Below are 8,617 nucleotides of genomic sequence, written 5' to 3'. Positions count from 1 at the left end.
TCTCAGCCACAGCTCAGAATGGAAGCAAGTCGACGAAGAACTCTGTAGGGTAAGGCAGGTCCTAGTCAACAACGGCTTCTCCAATGGTTTCGTTGAAGACATCATACGAAGGAAAGTGAAACGCCATGCAACCTCTGAAGAGACAACTAACACAACACCTATACTCCCTATTAGACTATTTTACAGGAACTTCTTTTCCACAGCCCATAAAACGGAGGAAAGGGTCCTGAAAGATATTGTCAGTAGAAACGTTATCCCAACAGACAAAAATCAGAAGATACAACTGACGATTTACTATAAAACCAAGAAAACGGCCAGCCTACCCGTGAGAAACTCTCCAGACACAAAGCAGAACGCTTTAAAAGAGACCAACGTCGTCTATGCCTTCAAATGCCCTCTTGGGGACTGTAAGCCTCAAAAAACTCAGTATATAGGCAAGACAACAACATCTCTTTCCAGGCGTTTAACGATGCATAAGCAACAGGGCTCCATTAAGGAAGATATAGTCTCTTCCCACAACCAAACCATCACCAGAGAAATCTTAGCAAACAACACAGAAATCATCGATAGATACAGCGATAGCAGGCGGCTCGATGTCTGCGAGGTACTACACATCAAGAAGTCAACACCAGTAATCAACAGCCAATTAATGCACAACTATATTCTACCCACTTCAACACTCCGCTCCAATATAGAAGCATCAAGAAATATGGGCCAATAGGCCCTCTGCAATTACTTCCATTCTTACCTTCAATACCCATTGTTTCGTGTTCTGGCTTGTGTTGAATGTTTGTTTTCACCTCATCCAAAACCGTTGTAACATATCACCTCACCCAAATGCAGATATAAAAAATCGTAGATGTCTAAGCTCTATTCAGTTATAGTTGTGTGTGTGTGTGAACTAAAGTCTTTGAAAATGTAATAAGTTTTACGAAACGCGCTCAAGTGTCGTGTCAGACTAGAAATAAAAATGAATTTTGGAGAATTGATTTTTCATTTACCATCAACAGTGAAAAGAAACATAAGAAAGATCGAGAAAATTCGTGTTAGAATTATTAATCTTACTTTTTCGGTCATATTTAATAATATATGTCTACAGGAAAGACTGCTACCAAAATATACTAATATACTAATATATATATATATATATATATATATATATATATATATATATATATATATATATATATATATATATATATATATATATATGTCGTACCTAGTAGCCAGAACACACTTCTCAGCCTACTATGCAAGGCCCGATTTGCCTAATAAGCCAAGTTTTCCTGAAATAATATATTTTCTCTAATTTTTTTCTTATGAAATGATAAAGCTACCCATTTCATTATGTATGAGATCAATTTTTTTTATTGGAGTTAAAATTAACGTAGATATATGACAAAACCTAACCAACCCTACCTAACCTAACCTAACCTATCTTTATAGATTAGGTTAGGTTAGGTAGCAGAAAAAGTTAGGTTAGGTTAGGTTAGGTAGGTTAGGTAGTCGAAAAACAATTAATTCATGAAAACTTGGCTTATTAGGCAAATTGGGCCTTGCATAGTAGGCTGAGAAGTGCGTTCTGGCTACTAGGTACGACATATACATATATATATATATATATATATATATATATATATATATATATATATATATATATATATATATATATATATATATATATATATATATATATAATGTACTTATGTTTGTGTGTGTGTGTGTGTGTTTCTATACCTTACTCTAAACTAAATACTCATAATATATGCCTATATACTAATTTCTTCACTACATAGATAAAATGCAAGGTTGTATACTGTACGCTATACAAGATACATTTAATATATTCATGTGTTCCATTCTCTACATTATTCACATGCTGTATGCTTGTATTATAATCTAGATACATAGGACATGTTCTTTTACACCATTTTCTACATTAAATACACGAAATATATCTTTATACAATTCTCTCCGCATCTCTCTCTCTCATCATGCATCACAGATTGTGTGATGCTGTCCTCTCTGATGACAGCTGGTTTAACATGGAATCTTTTGGGTCAAGAGCAAGTGATACACAACTGGAATAGAGTGAGAAAGCAGAGGAGATTCACTAACAGATTTAAGAGTGAGGATGAAGATGGAAGATGATTTAGTGAAGATTGCGTCTGAGGTGGAGCTGAGAGGTCAATATGGTGACGAGAATCCTCAAGTGTATGAATATAAAGTAAGAGAATAGAAAGAGGAAATCACTTGAGGCGCAAGAGTAGTGTTTTGACGTTCTCCTGGCATCACTAAGGAAGGTGTTGGTGCTGGAATATTGCAATATTTCCCTGGCAGGGCCGACCAGCATCATTGGGCAGGTGTTGAGGTAAGTGTGGGTTCTTCTCCCGCTTGGAACTGCATCAAGATCACAAGGTATGTAGCGATGAAACTGGCAACCTGCAAACATCAGCAAGTCGTTAGTAAACTTAAAGCTTTAACACTGAATTGTTGCTTTTATATTCGTTGTTATTGTGAGTGTTTAGAGGACAGTGGTAGAGCTTCTGCCGAGTGAGGCAGAAATGGTAATAACCTCGGGGGGGGGGGGGAAGTTCCACCCATTACAGAAATGGTAATAAATACATATCACATACTTTCAAAAATAGATTACATATTACAATGAAAATTGAAGGAAGAAGTACAGCAGACGCTGTTAATCATCACAAGTGACGAAAAATGTATTCTTGAGACTACCACAGCACAAGCTGTACAAAGCAAACAGCCAAACAGAGCCATACGACACGACAATATCAACTCACATATGGGTGACACCAGATTAGACACATTAAATGTTGGCGAATCTGAGGTCTACTAAGCAGCTTTTTTTCAAACTTGGGTCAGCAGGGGGATTTATGGAACTAAAACCCCAACACAACAAGCAAATGCTAAACCCCACACTTGATACTGCAGAAGATATTCTTACGAAACTCACATGGGTCGCCAACAAGTGCCTGGCTGGTGATACACCTGAGACCATCAGGCCCATCTTTTTTGGTGCTTTCCTCTGTGCACTCAACAAGAAGGATGGGGGAATCAATCCAATTGCTGTTGGCACCACTCTCCGATGCCTGGTTGCCAATTCTGCCCCGTGGGTTATCATGCAGCAACTGGATGAATTGTTGAAATCAAATCACCTTGTATTTGGGTTCCCCGGAGGTTGTTAAGCAATCGCTCATGCAGCACGAGTGCACCAACATCTGACGAATAAGCTCTGATTAAACTGGACGTTAAAAAACTTTTATTATGGTCAGAAGAGATGCAGTGCTCTGTGCTATATCATCGCCATTTCCGGCCTCTTTATCCAATTATTCTCTCTTGCTACAGTGGTGAATGAAAATTGTTCTTTGGCGAACACGAAATCAGAGCAAGTGAATGTGCCTAGCAGTCCTCTAACTTCTCTTCTTTTCTGCTTAGTGTTAAAAAAAATCACCGAAAGTTTGTCCAGCGAGTTCGACGTCTCGTTATTAGACGATGACACTATAGCTGGTCCCCCGAGAGCCCCTCTTGAAGGACATCGTCCAAGTAAAGTAGCAAGGAAGAAACCTGGGGTTTAGGAAAACCAAGGATGGTTTACACCTGGAGTGGTTTAGGAAAAGATCCCTAAACCCCCTCCCAGTGTGACACTTCAAACCCAAACTTCATTGGGAGTAAAATCAGTCTTGCCCAGAGGTCACGTATTCAGACCCGCAGGCAGCTCTCTCCTCGGAGTCCCTCTTAAACGTTACGCCATTGACGAGGTCCTTGATAAGAAAATCCTAGACCTAAGGAGGATGGAAGACAGGATTTGTGACATCGATGCTTATGTTTTATTTTAACTTTTCACTAAATGCCTTCCAAGGCTAGCCTGCATCTTGAGATGTGCCTCATCTCTAAGCTTGAAAAGTATGACATCCTGCTGAAAACAATGCTAGAAAAGATAGTTAACATTTCACTCAATAACTCAATGGAAAGAATTCACTCTTTCAGTCAGACTCGGTGGTCTTGGTGTTCGCACTACCACCAAAATTGCTGTCCAGCTTTCGTCTCTTCCTCCTCAGCATCGAACGACCTGGTCATGGAAATTCTGCTAAACAACTTGAGGGACTTAGCGGGGATACATGACCCTCAATGCAGGAAATGCAATTCAAACTGAAATACCCTGGCAGACCCAGCACTCAGAACAATCCTACTGAAGCCTTACAAAACAATCCAGCTGGGACAGCTGCATCATAGACAAAGAAGCCACAGCTTTCCTGCAGTCAAAAACAATCCCCAGTGACCTCACTCGCCTCACACCCGTGTACACTCCCCATGCAAGTGATTTACTGTTAGCAGTCCCTGAGTCTGCGACAGGCACACATTTTGATTGGCAGCAGCTGCCCTCAACCTCGCTGCCCCAACCCACACTGTATATAAGTGTTTACGGCAAGGCAGATGCTGGTGAATATGGATCGCATAGACTGCACTGTGAAAATCAGCGGGTTGGCACACACGACGTGATGAAGTCAATGACACAATGAAGAGAATTACCTCTGTCTAGCGGCCAGCAAAATCCTATACAATGCAAGAGTGTACGCAGGTAATGTGTGAAACCTTGATTTGGTATCAGGCCGATGCCTCAGTACCCCTTGAGGATTCAGTTAAATCTCAGGTTGCATTGCTTTGAGTGTATCATGGTCCAGCGATTTAAGGCAATTGCTTGCGAGTACGCAGGGTGCAAGTTCGAATCCTCTTCATGGCTTCAGCTGATTTTCTCATTGATAGATCATGTTAATGCGATTTTTTGCATTTTTATTATTATTATTATTATTAATTATTATCATTATTATTTACATAGAAGGTAGGAAGGGATCCCCCTTTCAGGAGAGAGATCAGGAGAAAGCGCCAAGCCATTACGACTATATAGCTCTGAGAAGGGATCAGGATAAGGAATTTGGGAAGAGACGTGGCAAAGGAATGGTGCCCAACCACTTGGACAGTCGGGGACTGAACAACGACCTGCATGAAGCGAGACCGTCTGCTTTTTGTTGTTTTAGATTCAGCTACTGGGAACAAAATGTTGCAAGCAGGACGGGCTATACGGGCCCGTTGTATTCACCTGACGTAGGAGATGTGCCTGGCGAGACCGTCGCTCTACCGTCCAGTCCAAGTGGTTGGGCTGGGCAGAGAAATTCCACTAACATGGTAAATATCAATGAGAAAGTCAACTGGAGCTCTGAGGTGACTCGAACCCGCGACAGAGAGATTCCCAGCCGATGACGCTAACCACTAGACCATCTCAGCCAGGAGTACTAGTCATCTCAAAGCTCCAGTTGATTTTCTCATTATTATTATTGTTGTTATTATTTAATTCACCCGGACTCTAGGAGATTCGAACCGCAGAATTCAAAACGAGTGAGAGTGAAGCACTATCAACTGGGCTATTGAGTAGTCTTAATAAGAAAAGGTTCCTGAAGCCACTACTGCTGCCAAACGGGAATTTTCGACTTTCCCTGACTGCTACTGGAGCTCAGAGGAATTAGTGATCCACGTCCACGCCATATAAATTGCCATTCACACTTCTGTAGAAATAAACATTTCATTCAACTGGACTCTAGGAGACTAACTGTGGACCCCACGTGTGTGAGGCCGAGGTCAACTGGGCTCACGCATAGTCTTAATACGGGAAGGTCCAAAATTCCAGCTTGGCAGCAGTAGTTGCTCCTGGAATGTTTCCTTATTAAGACTACCTAATACCCCGACAGCCTGGCAACTTGGTGGACAGCGCTTCCGATTCGTATTAAAGGTTCCGGGTTAGATCCCCGGTGCAGGCGGAGACAAATGGGCAAAATGTTTTTCACTCTGATGCCCCTATTACCTAGCACTAAATAGGTACCTGGGAGTTAGACAGCTCTTGCGGCCTGCTTCCTGGGGGTGTGTAACAAAATGAAGGCCTGGTCGAGGACCGGACCGCGGGGACGCTAAGCCCCAAAATCATATTAAGATAACCTCAAGATACCCCAGTCGATAAAGCGTCGGCCTCACGTGAGTTCGGCAGTTCGAATCTCCTAGAGTCCAAGTGAATGAAATTTATATTTCCCTGGAAGAGTGGATAACAATTTATAGCTATTATTATTTTAGTATTGATTGATAGTAAATAATCAACTATTATAATTTATGTACTGACGTCGACCAGTCTGGCCTTGGCTGCAACGTAGAAGCCGCCGACGCTGAAGGCTGGATAGTTGTCCAGTAGGTCCAGCAGGTACGTCAACTGCAACACAGGAGGTGGGTGTGTGTTCATTATACATGTTAATAGCACCAGCAGCTGCCCAATAGGTCCAGCAGGTACGTCAACTGTAACACAGGAGGTGGGTGTGTGTTCATTATACATGTTAATAGCACCAGCAGCTGCCCAATAGGTCCAGCAGGTACGTCAACTGTAACACAGGAGGTGGGTGTGTGTTCATTATACATGATAATACCACTAGCAGCTGCCCAATAGGTCCAGCAGGTACGTCAACTGTAACACAGGAGGTGGGTGTGTGTTCATTATACATGTTAATACCACTAGCAGCTGCCCAGCAGGTCCAGCAACAGGCACGTAATTTGGAATGCTAGCAGTTGTTCAACAGAAACATTACTATGAACACTAGTTTTTGTGCAGCAGAACCAGTATGTATGTCAATTAGAACGCTAGCAACTGCACAAAGGGAACGTTAAGTAAACACAAGGTAGGTAAGTAAGCTTCAGAGGAAGACGTAAAGATATCAATACCTAGTAGTACTGCATTATATATATATTCCTTTGTGAAGACGTGGTAATTTTCTTCAAGTCAAATCGAACTACAATTTTTTAAAGTAGTTTTGACTTTGCTAATTACCAGCCTAGTTGGGATGTAGTTTTTTGAGGGCAAAGTGTTTAGTTTCAGTGACATTTTGCTTTGTTGATACTAAGGGTAAGTTGCATCACACTGGTTACTTGATTGTTGTTGAGTCTCTTGAAACTTTAATTTTGATTATTCTTTAGAGACTTTGCTTTTGAATAACGTCACCACTTATCTACTTTGTCCACAACTTAGATGCACTTAACTTGTTGTCTAGTTTAGGTTAAATTAGTAGCATCTAGCTGCAGTGACTAGTGCCCTTTGAGTACTGAGGTACTTGCCCTGGGGTGCCGACCCTCGCCCGCACACAACCTGGGGTGCTGACTCTCACCCACACACAACCTGGGGTGCTGACTCTCACCCACACACAACCTGGGGTGCTGACTCTCACCCACACACAACCTGGGGTGCTGACTCTCACCCACACACAACCTAGGGTGCCGACTCTCACCCACACACAACCTGGGGTGCTGACTCTCACCCACACACAACCTGGGGTGCTGACTCTCACCCACACACAACCTGGGGTGCTGACTCTCACCCGCACACAACCTGGGGTGCTGACTCTCACCCACACACAACCTGGGGTGCTGACTCTCACCCACACACAACCTGGGGTGCTGACTCTCACCCACACACAACCTGGGGTGCTGACTCTCACCCACACACAACCTAGGGTGCCGACTCTCACCCACACACAACCTGGGGTGCTGACTCTCACCCACACACAACCTGGGGTGCTGACTCTCACCCACACACAACCTGGGGTGCTGACTCTCACCCGCACACAACCTGGGGTGCTGACTCTCACCCGCACACAACCTGGGGTGCTGACTCTCACCCGCACACAACCTGGGGTGCCGACTCTCACCTTCTTCTGCAGGACTTGGTCTCGGGCCGCCAGGCGCCATCTACTCACAGCGAAGCGCAACTGTCTTAGCTGAAAACATTAACCATCAATAATTATTATAATAGAAATTTAGTGAGACGCACCACAGCCTCTTGTGTTGATAGGACTCGTGACTATATTGACACATGGCATATTGTGGTTGTAACTGCAAGATTAATGTAGGTAAGACACTATAGCAAATAAGTGCATAATATATATGGAATTTAGATGAAGATCCGTATCTATACATGACTATTTCAATATATTTACTTAAAGCTGTCAATGGTCCCTATATATACACATTATATATATATTATATATATTATATATATATATATATATATAAATATATATATATATATATATATATATATATATATATATATATATATATATATATATATATATATATATATAGATATATATATATATATATTAGTATATTTTGGTAGCAGTCTTTCCTGTAGACATATATTATTAAATATGACCGAAAAAGTAAGATTAATAATTCTAACACGAATTTTCTCAATCTTTCGTACATTTCTTTTCACTGTTGGAGGTAAATCAAAAATCAATTCTCCAAAATTCATTTTTACTTCTAGTCTGACGCGACACGAGCGCGTTTCGTAAAACTTATTACATTTTCAAAGACTTTAGTTCACAAATACACAACTGAATAGAACTTACGCATCTCCGATTTTACATCTACATTTGAGTGAGGTGGAAGGGGTGATGTGGCATTAACACAAGACAGAACAAGAGGTGGCATTAATAGGGTATTAATTTCATCAACACAAGACAGAACAAGAGGTGGTATTAATAGGGTATTAATTTCATCAACA

General features: G+C 41.6%; 1 long non-coding RNA gene across 1 annotated transcript; it reads right to left on the bottom strand.

Moving 5' to 3' along the window:
* Window positions 1-1,989: 1,989 nt before the first annotated feature.
* On the bottom strand, window positions 1,990-7,826 carry LOC138354921 (uncharacterized). The gene is made up of 3 exons (XR_011223713.1): window positions 7,758-7,826; window positions 6,188-6,274; window positions 1,990-2,442 (listed from the first exon to the last, which is right to left on the bottom strand). It is a non-coding gene; the product is annotated as an uncharacterized lncRNA (long non-coding RNA).
* Window positions 7,827-8,617: the final 791 nt, after the last annotated feature.

Source organism: Procambarus clarkii, chromosome 6, assembly GCF_040958095.1.
Source record: "Procambarus clarkii isolate CNS0578487 chromosome 6, FALCON_Pclarkii_2.0, whole genome shotgun sequence".
Classification (NCBI taxonomy): Eukaryota; Metazoa; Arthropoda; class Malacostraca; order Decapoda; family Cambaridae; genus Procambarus; species Procambarus clarkii.
This window is presented reverse-complemented; position numbering and strand designations above follow the sequence as displayed.